This window comes from Lissotriton vulgaris, chromosome 9 (genome assembly GCF_964263255.1).
Source record: "Lissotriton vulgaris chromosome 9, aLisVul1.2, whole genome shotgun sequence".
NCBI classification, from domain to species: domain Eukaryota; kingdom Metazoa; phylum Chordata; class Amphibia; order Caudata; family Salamandridae; genus Lissotriton; species Lissotriton vulgaris.
This window is the reverse complement of record NC_141697.1, coordinates 777,616,890-777,631,641: the sequence shown is the minus strand read 5'-3', so window position 1 is coordinate 777,631,641 and position 14,752 is coordinate 777,616,890.

The window sequence follows — 14,752 nt, the reverse complement described above, 5'->3', positions numbered from 1 at the left end:
ACATATATTTCACCTCCAAATCCTCTTCTACCCTTCAGGACTTGATTCTTGCCAAAACAGCACTTAATAAAATTATCACTAATGAAGCCTGTCACACCCTCCTTAAAATAAAATCTAAATTTCATGGTGGCCAGAACAAAGCAGGGAAAATGTTGGCCAATTATTTAAAAATTAAGTCTGAACGCAAAGCTGTCGGCCCAATTTTTAATGATTCTCTCAATAAACTGGTTACCTCCGATGAAGACATTGCTGAAGTTTTTCACAACTATTACCAAGCCCTATATACAGATGATACACACCCCTCTGATGCAAACTTAACAACATTTTTTGAAGGCCTTCCTTCCCCTCCTTCCCTCCCCGTTGACTTTTCTCACTTGGAACGTGAAATTACTCTCCAGGAAATCACCACGGCCATTCATTCTCTCAAAAAATCAAAAGCCCCTGGCCCTGATGGTCTGCCTGTTGAATTTTATTCCTCCTTCCATTCCTTCTTTGCCCCTAAACTCCTTCAGTTATTTAATTCTTTTATTTTGGAGGCTAAAGCCTCTGGGTCCTTTTTGGATGCTCTTATTGTAATTATCCCCAAACCTGATAAGGATCACTCCCAATGTAAAAATTACCGCCCCATATCCTTAATTAATTATGATTGTAAAATTTTTGCTAAAATCCTTGCCTCTCGCCTTGACTCCATTATCCCTCGCTTAATCAACACAGACCAGGTGGGTTTTGTTAAGGGTAGACTCGCTGCCGATAATGCTCGTCTTTTTTCCAATGTTCTTGCTCACAGTAAAAATGTCAAAACCCCGTTGGCAGCCCTTTCTCTGGATGCTGAAAAAGCTTTCGATCGTATTAATTGGCAATATATGTTCCGTACCCTTAATTGGTTTGGTTTTGGCCCAAATTTTATATCCTTGGTAAAGCTCCTTTATTCATCCCCTCGTGCCAGTATTTTTGTTAACAACCAATTTTCCAGATTCTTTTCTTTGACCAGAGGCACGAGACAAGGTTGTCCCCTTTCCCCTTTATTATTTATTTTATGTCTTGAGCCCTTTCTACAGCGCATTCGTTCCAACCCTGATATTACTGGTATAAAATTTTCCTCTGTCGAAACTAAATTGTCAGCGTATGCTGATGATGTCCTCATTTACATGTCTAATCCCGAATCCTCCCTTCCGCCCTTTTTAAATGAAGTTCAGTTGTATTCCTCCCTATCAGGTTATAAACTTAATCTATCCAAAACGGAAGTTCTACCCCTTAACTCACTGTGTTTTCAATATATGTTTAATAATACTGATTTTGCATGGTGCCCATCTAAAATTAAGTACCTTGGTATATGGTTCTCCTCCTCTCTAAAAGATACCCTTAAATTAACCTTTGATTCGTTGACTAGTAAAATTCAATCCCTTCTGCAAATTTGGTCCCCCTTATTTCTATCCTGGTGGGGTAGACTGGACACCATCAAAATGATGATTACCCCACATGTGTTGTATACTGTTTCTATGCTCCCTTTCAAAATTCCCAAATCCTATTTTTCTCGTATTAATTCTGCATGTACAAGATTTTTGTGGAATAATAAACATCCCCGCATTGGTTTACATAAGCTGATCCGACCTAAAAATGAAGGTGGTGTTCTATTTCCTGATTTTGGCTCCTACCACTCTGCCTTTTTGATCAAACAATCCTTCTCCTCGGCTTACAACTTCCTTGATACTCCTGTCCCTAAGTGGGTTCTTCTGGAACGCTCTCTTTTAAAAGATTTCTCCTTTCAGCATATTACTTTTATGTCAAATTGTACCTTTATATCCAAATACCCCATTATAAAGTATTCCCAATCTCTGTTGCAAAATGTTTTTTTCTCTACTCTCTCCCCTCTGCAATGTTTTTTATCCTCTATAGTTTGGTATAACAAATTTCTTAAATATAAAGGTAAATCGTTCTATTTTAAACACTGGAAAGAAAAGGATATACTGTTTGTACATCAATTTTTCCTTGATTCCTCTCTTATTTATTTTCCAGTATTACAAAACATGTTTAATTTACCTTCCACATTTCTCTCTGAGTATTCTATTATAACATCTGCTATTCAATCTCACTTATCCTCTTTATCTTCTTCCTCTGAATCTTTTTCTTCCTTCACTCCTGTCACTCCACTTTATCCTCTTTTTTCTACTCAACTCCCTAAAGCTGCTCTTGTATATTCACTCTTACTGTCCAATTCTTCTGTTCGCTCTAAATCTAAAGTAGAGACTGCTTGGGAGACCGATCTTGATGTCTCCCTTGACATTGCAATGTGGGATCGTCTATGGTCCAGGATTTTCAAAGTCTCCGTTGCTGCACGCATTACTCAATCCTTACTTTTTTCATATCATAGAGTTGTTATTACCGCGGTTACTATTCATAAATTTTCTCCAACCTCTTCCCCTTTATGTTGGTCTTGTTCCAAAGTTACAGGCACTCTACAACACCAACTGTACGAATGTTCCCCTGTTTTATCTTTTTGGACTGATGTTTGGACTATATGTATGAAAATGTTATCTCTTTCCTCCCAATTATCTTTTTTACGAATATTTTTAGGTACTTTATCTGAAGATATTGATATTGTTACACCCTCTTCTGCTAAATTGTTAGACCTATTTATTGCTCTTGCATTTAAAGTTATTTTATCGTGTTGGAAAGACAATTCAAAACTCTCGGTCCACACATGGTGGAATTATATTTGTGATGAACACAGAATTTCTATTGCTTCCTCCACCTCTGTTCCTCTGAAAATTAAATCCGATCTGTTATGGCTTCCCTTCACTTCCTATCTTTCCTCTAATCCTTCTCCCTTACCGCGTGCTCCTCATCCCTCATGATCCCTCTGGTTATCTACCCTTTCTCCTCTTTCTCCCCTCTACTCTTTCCTTCTCTTCTGCTTTCCTCCTTCTCTCTCTTTCCTTCTTTCCTTTCTCTATTTCTTTCTACCCTTCTTTTCCATATATAAATTCCTCTGGATTAATGTCATTTATTAATATATTCATATGTACTTTTTCTAATTTTTCATGACATGCTTTTTGTATTACTTTTCAATGCTTAATAAAAATTTCTTAAACAAAAAAAAAAATGTAAGAGTGCAGCGTAATACCGTGCTCTCACATTATTTTGTAAATATGCCCCTTAGGTTCTGGAATATAGAGATGCAGATCCAGTCCTTCTCACTCCCAGGCAAGAGGGCAACAGCCAGCAGGCCAGCACAACAAAGCAGTCCAACAGAGGGGTTGTCTTTCCAGCAGCACAGCAGTTCTTCTTCCTGGTTAGAATGTCCTCAGATCCAGTGTTCTGAGTTGGTGGTGTCAGAGGTTTAGTACTTATACCCAGTGGTGGAGACTTCAAAGAGAGGCCTTTAAAGTCCACAAGTCACTGCCTTTCCTTCCCTGGATCCAGGCTCACTACAGGGGGTATGCAACCCTTTGTGTGGGGACAGGACCCAGCCCTTTCAGGTGTAAGTGTCAACTTCTCTCTTCTCCCAGGATGGCTCATCAGGATGTGAATGGTCCTTTAGTCATACCTAAGCTCCCTTTTTGTGTGGCTGTCTAGATGAAATGCACAAAGCCAGCTGTCAATCACCCTAGACGTGTATTCAGAGACAAGCATGAGGCACCAGACAATTACAGTAAGAAAATGCCAACTTTATAAAAGTGGCATTTTCATAATTGCAGTTAAAAATCCAATTTCACCATCAGCTCTGTTTTTAAATCATGATTTCTTGCAAGCCAAATGTGGGGATCCCATCCCTTCCCAGTTAGAAATGACACTTGTAATAAGACAATCCCAATGTTATCCTATGGGAAAGTTAGGCCTTGCAGTAGTGAAAAACGAATTTGAGTAATTCACTACCAGAACATGTACTACTTTTTAAATACACTGAACCCTGCCATGGGCTGTCCAAGGCCTCCCGGGCGGAGTGACCTATATGTAATAGAAAGGAAGGTTTAGGCCTGGCAAGTGGGTTAACTTGCAGGCCAACTTGGCTTTTTAAAACAGCATAGATGGGCTCTGCAGTGGCAGGCCTGAGACATATTTAAAGGGCTACTTAAGTGGGTGGCACAATCAGTGCTGGTGGCCCACTAGTAGCATTTAATTTACAAACCCTGGGCACATGTGGTGCACTTATAAGTAAATTATAAGTAAATGAAATATGCCAATTGCGAATAAGCCCATGTTTTAAGTATAGAGCACTTCAGCACTGATTAGCAGTGGGAAAGCACTCAGATTCCTAAAGTCAGAAAAAACAGGAAGCCTGAAGGCAAAACGTCAGGGGAAACAACTCCAAGGATTCAAGGTCTAACACACTAGTCTTGATCTCAAACCAGATGAATCATTCTTCCAAACCACCACATCAATGCCAAGCTGCCCAAGGACTGCAATGTATCAGCACTGAACAAAACTCCTACCCTGAGTGCCCAACTATAAGTGAACTTGGTATCCCAACTTTTATTTTGGCCCTGAGGTCGTGCAATTATGGCATAGGAGTTGAGGCCTAGACTTGTCCTTATCATTTCTAGGTGCAGGAATGTTCTTGTGTCCCAGAGGGTTGGACCAAGGTTCCCCTCATAGTAGTACCTGTCCTTTCCTGGATGCATCATGTACAGTTGAAGTGGCAGCATATCGAGTTTGTGATTCAGTGTGTGACGGGACCTTTTACTCTGTCAGTTAGAGTACGGTCTAATGCCACCTCTTGGGTAAAGATCCTCAGTTATGGGATGGCAAGAACCTTGCATAGATATCTCCTGTGGGTGCAAAGTGAGCATGTGTAATATATGTATGATAGTAAGGCTAGAAGGATTGCTCCTAGGTTAACGTGGCACAAAATGAAGGCTTGAGACAACTTCCCCAGAGTGGTTTACAGTTATTTCTGTAGTTGGAGGGTGAAGACACATACACTAAATTGAAGAAGGATGGAGACAGGGTTACCGTTAGAAATTCCAGATACACTTTGTTTGCAACGGGCTGCAAATTAGTTCTTCCAGAGCACTGCCATTCGGTGAATAGTAGGGCTGAGGGGTGGAACTGGTGTTTATGTTGTTCAAGGTGAGGATGTTTCTATACCACACCTGCCCTTTGTCTGTCTCTGTTTTCTACTTCAGAAAGGCTGATGACAACAGGTGCAGAGAACTCACACTTCATTGTACCCATGTTTTAGGTAGTCTTCCTTAAAGCCAGCCCCTTTGCTACCTCCTGTGAGTTTCTTTCTATACATGATTCCAATCCAATATTAGATACTACGGGACTACATAAAACCTCAGTCTTTTTTCCTACAAACTCAATGATATCCAAAGAAATTGTCACCTTTGAGAATGCAGTCATTACTGAGATTGACAATCTCTTTCAAAGTCCAGTAATAATGAAATGTAAGTTATTGAAAAATCATCAAAAATCCCTGAGAGATCTCCAATCACTCCAGGTTGTTATAATAAAACCGGCTGACAAATGCGGTAGCATTGTCCTAATGGACAAATAAAAATATAGATAGGAACTACTCCGACAACTAAATGTTACTGATAATTACAAACCTCTTTTAAAAATATCACGGCAGAACTGAACAAAAAGATTTATACTCTAAGCCAATTGGGCCTTGAAGAGGGGTGGCGGCTTAGTGAAAAATAAACCAGCCTTTCTCATTATAGGTGATCCAACAATACCAGCTACATACAGTTTACCTAAGGTACATAAGAATTTGACTGATCCACCGAGGATGCAATTCAATCTTAAAACCTTTGGCAGAATACATTGACTTCTTTATAAAACCATTTGTAATGAATCATCCAACATACATTAGAGACATGACCACCGTGATTAACCCTTTCGATGCTGATGACGAGCTCAGCTCGTCATCACCCACGGGTGTTGTGTGCTGATGACGAGCTGAGCTCGTCATGGTGCCACTAAAATGGCATTTTCCAGCACAGGGGGGGAAAACGCCCAGCAGCCATGTGGTTAAAGCAATTGAAGACTTTGGGGCATATTATCAAGGGGGTTTATCTCCGCTTTTTTGGCTTTAAAAGCCAAGAAAGCAGAGATAAAATTATCTCCCTATTACCTAGCTGTCGCTAACACCAGTTAGCGACAGCTAGTAGGAGATAGCGACCATCTTGGGCCCCACTTTGCATGTCAGTGATATTTATCACTAATGACATGCAAAGTGGGCGTGCCAAGATGTTAGCGACTGGAAATAGTCGCTAACATCGCTATCTCCTATTACCAACTTTTGGAGATATTCGCGCTAAGCGCGAATATCTCCAAAAGCTAACACCTGCCCCTAAGCAGTTCTTAGCCATGTTATCCAATGGTAGGTGGATAACATGGCTAAGAGCATTAGCTCAGTAATGCATGAATATCGCTGACTTTTCAGCGATATTCATGCATTGCAGCCGATTTTTATCGCATTTGCGATAAACCTTGGTAATACCAAGGTTTATCTGCGATAAAAATCGCCGCAGCTCAGCGGTAAATTTTTGTCTCTAACCAAGCAATAGCGATAATTATCGCTATTGCTTGGTAATATGCCCCTTTGTCTCTGATTCTGCTAAAGACCTCCTAATTACGATGGACATAGAGATTCTCTATACTAATATACTACAGCAGGAGGCTATTTTTCTTCTTGAAAACATACTAGAGACTAGACCTCATCCACATAATGTTCCCAAGTCATTTACTAGTTTTATATGTGTTTTTTTCTTTGGCCAACAATTTTATTAGCAAATAAAAGGAGTTACAATGGGGCCATTTTTGCCCCTGATATAGAAAATATCTATGTATCTGACTTTGAGACTATATATATGTGCATCTATGTTTAATGTGCTTTTTATGGTCTAATATATTTTGACCGAATAAAGATGATGATTGACTTTGAGACAAACTTAATTTTTAATGATATAAACCCATATGAAATTCACATCAAAAAAATGGATGTGATACATAGAGAATGTTTTCCTTATTTGGCAAGGCAATGTTCGTTGTCTCCTTGATCTTCATATATGGATCAATACATGTAATTCTAATTTACAATTCACCATCCAATATGATAACTTTAACATACATTTTATGGACATAACTATCAAAACAAGAAACGACAAGCTATACACGACTTTGTTCACTAAACCCACTGCTAGGAATACATTGTTAAAATATGACAGTCACCACCCTCAGGCGCTCAAAGATAATTTGCCATTCGGCCAATATTTACACCTGCACCATAACTGTTGCAAAGATGACTACTTCTTCGAAGCAAAAAAACTTTTTAAAAGCTAGACGATATACATCAAGGCTCCTCAGGAGGTCTATAAAAAGAGCAAAAAACAATATGTAAACATTGGAGTTTACTATGCACCATTGCTGAATTTAAATAAAGACCATTGTTTGCTTTCAAAAGAAGCTTTAACTTGAAAAATATATGAGTAAGGGCATATGAAGTGCTCGCCCTTGATTGGTGAGCACTGGTGGGGTGCATTGGGTGGCGCCTTGCATGCTGCGGAGCCTTATCTCCCAGGGCCTTGTGTTGCGGTGTGGGCTCCTCTTCCCCCACCCCCCTCTCCCTGGCAGCTCTGAGAGGCCTGTAAATCATTGTAAGACACCCGAGGGGGCTATCGCAGATCCCGCGTGGGGCCCTCCTTCTACCCTGCGTGGCTTTTGGTGTACAGCACAAACTGATCCATGCACTGATCCTCCCTGACAGATTGTGAACGTCATCCTGTTGTCACATGTGGGGCTGCTCCTATGTCTCACGTCCAGATGGGGTGCAGCAGATCCTCCTCTGCTGCCATACCTGCGGCCACGTATGCACCACAACACCTCGACGAAGCGCTCCACAAACACTTGGAGCAGTTTCAGAAAGTGTTACATGCTATTTTAGACATGTAGACCTTAATGGAGGCAAGGACTGATACAGTGTCTCTCGATGTGAGCCTCCTGCATGCAGACCACTGTAAGTTATCCAAGAGGGTGGACGAATCGGCAGAGGTTTGGCTTTCCCATACATTGCATGAACTGCAGTCCAAACTAGCGACAATGCAGGAGCAGGTGACAGCTCTGTGCGGCAAAGCGGAGGATGCGGAGGGGCGCTCACGGCACAGCAATGTTCATTTCCTCGGATTTCCAAAGAGGGTGGAGCTTCCCAGTGCTGAGCTCTTTCTTGAGGAATGGTTGCTGGAAAGATATTGAAAGACAGGGTGTCCGCTCTGTTCTCAGTCGAGAGGGCAAACCCTATTCCAGGGACACCCACCTCGTGCTGGTGCACCATCCTGCCCTCTCAGTGCCTGATTTCTCAACTTCCGGGACTGTGATCTTAGCCTCCAGCTTTTATGCACCAAGGGCCCATGGCACTTCAATAGCAGCCTACCTTTACGCTTTGGAAGTTCAATGTCATTGCGGCTCCTACATGCAGGTCTAACAACACCTGCATGACCTGCGAATTAGTTATGCTCTGTTATTCTCGTAAAAACTTTAGGTAATCGATGGTGACTCCTCCCATATTTTCGCCATCCTGGAGATGCCTGTACCTGGATTCACACGAAAGGCCTATTCTGCACAGCAGTCACTGAACTTGAAGATGACACCTGGGTGTTGCGGGCACCGCCAGCGCAAGCTGTCATGCATCTGCCCGGATCGAAAGCAAGTTGCAGAGGGGCAAGCACAAGCAGTGGCTGCACATCACCATCAGGCTAATTTCTCTGCGGTCCTAAGAAACAGGCCTTCTGAGGACTCCTGCTCCGAGGCCTGTGTTTCTGATCTTCGTTAACCTCCAACACCACAGCCCCCAAGTTCACACCGAGATCTGCTGATGATCTCCTTCGACTATTATCCACAGGGCATTGACCGCATCTTGTACCTAACCACCCGCACTAGGGGTAACTCTGGTGACATTTCTCTACACTATACTGGTCTTGCTATGGGGGGTCTCTGACTACTTCCATCATTCATGGACCTGGGCCTGGCCACTGGCCACTGTTGTTTTGCTCCTATGCCACATCCTACTATTGTTCCTATGTGGACTGTTGATTGCATTGTTTTATTTTTTCTTACTTTCGATTTCAGGACACATGGGCAGGCCCTTTGTTGTCATATTGGCTGAATGTTGTCTATTCTTCTAAGTTAAGCTCCAAGGCTATTCATGACGATTGGAGGTACTCATATTCCATTGTCACGTACTCATCTGCATTTGGGAGGTGGGGCGTGCATGGATGGGACACAGCCGCACACAGAGGGGAGTACTTTCAGCCTACCGCACGTCTTTGCTATGTGTACAGCCATGCCTATATCCATACCTGACTATTCTGTGCCGTAGTATCACATACTTACATGGAATGTGCAGGGCATGGCCACTCCATCCAAGCGCTACCGAATTTATACGTACCTCAAACGGTGCCACATTCATATCACGATGCTACAAGAGACTCACCTTACAGCATCCCAGCTACACAAATTAAGCTCAAATGGAGAGGGCTGACCTACGGTACCACAATGTTGGCATATGCAAGGGGTGTTCTAATATGGGTAGCCCCCAGGGTCCCCTTCGTTCTCGGTGCACAACGGGGACACATGGATGGGAGGTACGTCATCTTCGAGGGACAACAGGATGCCCCCCCCCCCCCACTTAAGTGGCCCTGTATGTGCCCAATTCCAACCAGACAGAGTTTTTAGATGGTCTCACTTCTTCATGACCCACTCAGCCCTGGGATCTCGGGCGGGGCTGATTTCAAATTTGTTCCTGATTTGCAATCTGATCGCTCCACCCCACCACTGCATGTGGTGGCCAGCGTACACACCACACAACACTTTAGCCATTGGCACACGCGTATGCATGTGCATGATGCATGGCACATGCAATATCCACATGTCTGTGAATATTTGTTTTCTTCTGCAGTGCATGATTTTCATACCAGGAAAGACCTTATTTTATATACAACTTCTGTTGCCTTCCCGGTTGTCTGGGCGGACCATTTGGCAAGAACTGTGTCAGACTACTGCCCCAGGCTTATTACATGGAGTTGGGGCAGACATCACCCACTATCCCTACTTGGAGGGTTCAGGTCGATGAACTCTCTGATCCCCCTTTCAAGAGGATCTGTCTCTCTTCCTTACTGATTACTTTATAGAGAAACTGGGCTCTGTTTTGACTAGAGCATGAACATAGGATGCACATAAGGTTGCGGTCCACTGCCATTGTATGGCAGCTTCCTGGGGTATCCGTCACCGCTTAAAAGAAGATCTTGAACACGATCTTTGCCAAAATGAAATATGAGTTGCCAACCGTATGGCATCGCCCACACAGCTATACAGCTCAGCGGAGTGAGGCAAAGACTACACTGAGTCATCATGATTACCGCAAGCATATAGCCCTTTTTGATTCCCAGGGCGATCACTCCGGTAAACTACTGGCTTGGGTCACAAGGAACATGGAACATCGCGACCTCGAGGGGGCACTTGTCATTTCCCAAATAGCCATTATTGCAACCTTCTGAGATTACTATCTGGGAGCGACCCTCAACCCTGCTCCCAGGCAGGTCGCTCCCCATGCCGCAACAGCACCACCTGTTGTGCATGTGATTCAGCTCGCTGCTGCTGCCTCTGACGCGAGTTCGAAGCCTAGGTTTGCTCCCGTGTATCTGTTCAGTATTGTTTGACTGCTTGTCTTTATTTTGCCTTAATTTCCTGTTTTTCCCCCCTGTAATTGTCTGTGCTTGTCGTTGTTTTGCCTTAATTTCCTGTTTTTCCCCTTTTGATTATCTGTGCTTGTCATTGTTTTGCCTTAATTTCCTGTTTCCTCCCCTGTAATTGCCTGTGCTTGTCTTTGTTTTTTGCCTTAATTTCCTGTTTCGCCCTCGTGTAATTGACTCTGCTCCATTTTGCCTTCTTTTCCCTCCGCCATTCCTCACCCGTTTTTCCCACCGCTGCGTCCCTGCAGCCCCACCCCCCTGCGTGCCCATTCGCCGCCCCGCTCCCACCTCACAGCTGCTCCACCCTCCCACCTCCCCTTATTTGGCAGCCGCTGCGCGGCCACACGCAGCAGGCGTACCGAAGACAGATATTCTGTGGAGGAGTCCGTTCCAATTGTTAAATTTGTGCTATACTGTAGCATAAATGATTCAGAAAAGGGGGTGGTGATGAACAGAGTGTCTGAATTAAGCAGACCACTCTTACCCAGTCCAAAGATCAGGGCTTTATCCATCACCGTTTTTTAGCTCACTGCACCATCCCAGCTCAGAACTTGGCTATATGCAAATTAGTCTGACCCTGGCCCAGTGCATCATGGGAACAGGGCAGACCAAACTACCAAGCCAATTCTTATACTGGGAAGGAAACAAGCTACCGGGGACCGGTTTCTGGTATTTCAGCCGTCTTCGGCCCGGCTTGCTTGAATCCTGATGGTGCAATGAGCTAGGGACTCACATCTGAGTATACCCTTCCACGCTTATGGTGGACAAAAATGATTCAGAAAAGGGGGTGGTGATGAACAGAGTGTCTGAATTAAGCAGACCACTCTTACCCAGTCCAAAGATCAGGGCTTTATCCATCACCGTTTTTTAGCTCACTGCACCATCCCAGCTCAGAACTTGGCTATATGCAAATTAGTCTGACCCTGGCCCAGTGCATCATGGGAACAGGGCAGACCAAACTACCAAGCCAATTCTTATACTGGGAAGGAAACAAGCTACCGGGGACCGGTTTCTGGCATTTCAGCCGTCTTCGGCCCGGCTTGCTTGAATCCTGATGGTGCAATGAGCTAGGGACTCACATCTGAGTATACCCTTCCACGCTTATGGTGGACAAAAATGATTCAGAAAAGGGGGTGGTGATGAACAGAGTGTTTGAATTAAGCAGACCACTCTTACCCAGTCCAAAGATCAGGGCTTTATCCATCACCGTTTTTTAGCTCACTGCACCATCCCAGCTCAGAACTTGGCTATATGCAAATTAGTCTGACCCTGGCCCAGTGCATCATGGGAACAGGGCAGACCAAACTACCAAGCCAATTCTTATACTGGGAAGGAAACAAGCTACCGGGGACCGGTTTCTGGCATTTCAGCCGTCTTCGGCCCGGCTTGCTTGAATCCTGATGGTGCAATGAGCTAGGGACTCACATCTGAGTATACCCTTCCACGCTTATGGTGGACAAAAATGAGTCAGAAAAGGGGGTGGTGATGAACAGAGTGTCTGAATTAAGCAGACCACTCTTACCCAGTCCAAAGATCAGGGCTTTATCCATCACCGTTTTTTAGCTCACTGCACCATCCCAGCTCAGAACTTGGCTATATGCAAATTAGTCTGACCCTGGCCCAGTGCATCATGGGAACAGGGCAGACCAAACTACCAAACCAATTCTTATACTGGGAAGGAAACAAGCTACCGGGGACCGGTTTCTGGCATTTCAGCCGTCTTCGGCCCGGCTTGCTTGAATCCCCTTTTCTGAATCGTTTTTGGCCACTATAGGTGTGGCAGGGTATACTCATACCCAAATAATTGCACAAAGTTCCCCTGGGGGTGATATCTATGCAAGAAAGAGTGGAATAGTTCCCTCTCTCTGGAAGTGTGGTTGTATCTGGAAGGCAGGGGCGGTCGTCCCTTGTCGGAATTAGGGAAACCTCACACAACAGGTTGGTTCTACGACTACTGTCGCATTCCCAACCGGCCGCTTCGTGTCATCATCGGCTTCCTGCTCCTGCGTCAAGCCGGCACTGCAATGCCTGACGGGCAGCACTTAGTGCTGCACTTTAACGGAGATCTTTTATTCCAAAGCCGATGTTTGAGTGGGTGTGAGGGGCCCTAATCGTGAGGTAGTGAGCGTGAAAATGTGGTGATTCTAAAAAAAGTTAGTGCAGTCTACTCTGGGTACTTTATTCCTGTAGCTGCCTACTTTATTAAAACTAAGAGGGGTATGGGATTTCGACCAACCGATGTGTGGGAAGCCCGTTTCAACCCTCAATAAGTGATCTGGTCGACATGTTTCGTGCCATCAAGGCAATTCATCAGGACCAAGAAAGTGCTCATAAAACTCAAATCGGCGCCCATAACGGGCTGCGAAGTTAGATAGATACAACCTGGGGAGTCGGGATCTGGAGCAGGAAGAGTTCCTGTAATGTTCTCCGCCCTGCGGGGAAATGGAAAAAATTCATATAAGAAACAATGCGTACAGATCAACGTTGTCTGTATTTCCACCCAAGTAATGAATCTCTCATTTGTAAACTAAGAGTTGAGGGAAATTATGTTAGAAATATATAACACATATGACAAGCGTATTGTCTCCCATTCATCCTCCCAAGCACAGTGAGGGATTACGTTACCAATCAAATCTAGGGAAGTATATGTGCCGTGGGTGATCTCATAAGGGCCTCAGCAAATTCTTAAGGGAACCATCAGAGGGGACTTGGGAAAGCTCTAAACTTACCCACAGTCGTTGTAGAGAGTTCTCCCTGGGCTGCTTGGGTAGGACTTACGTGGTCAATTAGTAGCCTGTAGAGATGTGGGAAAAAGTGGTAAAGTTTGGAAAAACGCTGGAATCAAGGTTCCAAAACCCAAGGTTTAAAAACCAGCTATGCCCATACAAGTGCGGTGGCACCGTGGACAACCAAGTGGCCCCCCGCCTGGGGCCCACATGCCGGCCAAAGGGACCCGCGCCAGTGCGCCACTCAAGAGGCGCTGCAGCGCGGCGGCGGGAAAACCCAACTGAGGATCGCCATTACCCATATGCTGCCTCCCCCATGGGGGTATTTTTAAATTAATTCCGTAGTGCCAAAAGCTGCGCACGCCCAAGCTCGCCGAACCTCCCACACGCCTTGCTCCAAGCTCAGGAGCCTCATCGGTGTAGGTAGCGGACCGCCAGTCCAATACGGAATTAGAGGGCGGCAGGCACGGGGGCAAGGCTCCCAAGTGGCAAAACTGCTGGATCCCCCGCCACCGCGGCCACAACGCAAACGGAGGGTCACCTACCCCAGTGGACGCCTCTGGAGGCAGCGTGCCCACGGGACGAGTCCTGGAGCCCACAGTGCTCCTGCAGTGTCATCAAGCCAGCGGCGGGCTCGGGAAGCCCCTTACCTTCAGAGCGAAGTGAAGGAGCCGTTAAACCTACGTCCATCCGACCGGCGGTCTCGGTCGAGCAGGCAGCCGGTGGATTAGCCGTGTTACAGGAAGCCCTTAAGTCTATCCTAGGGATGGTAGAAAGAGAAATAGGACTTTGGTTGTTTACCTATTCTCGGGCATGCGCACAGGGCCAGTCTACATGGAAGGCGGAGTAAGCCTATGCATATACCAAAACAGGCGTCATCTTGGAAAGGGGTCGGGACAGCGTTGCGTTATGGGGCACGAGTTGAAGAATCCAGATAGGGAAGTCTGGACTGCTTAGTTTTGCAGTAGACTTGGGTTGATTTAAGTTGAAAAAACCGCTATTTAATGGTAATGTACCCCGTGTTGTCACAGCAGTCTAAAAATTTGCTTATTAGAGTGTTGTGTGAAATTGACATTGGGATATCATTATGAGTCTCTTGGGCATTGTCCCAAAGCCACGGTAGCCTGCTAGTACCATAGTGTCCATCCCAACAGAATGATTGATTTAGTCGTGGGTTCTCACTCTTTAGACTATATTTGATGGAAGATAAGTAGTATTTGTGTTGGCTATGTGATGCAGCTACTCACCCCCTTGGTAAAGAACAAGACCAAAGGAAGACACTCTGTCTCGTGGATGATTATCTTATCAGTGTGTTCCATGGGACAGAGTCGT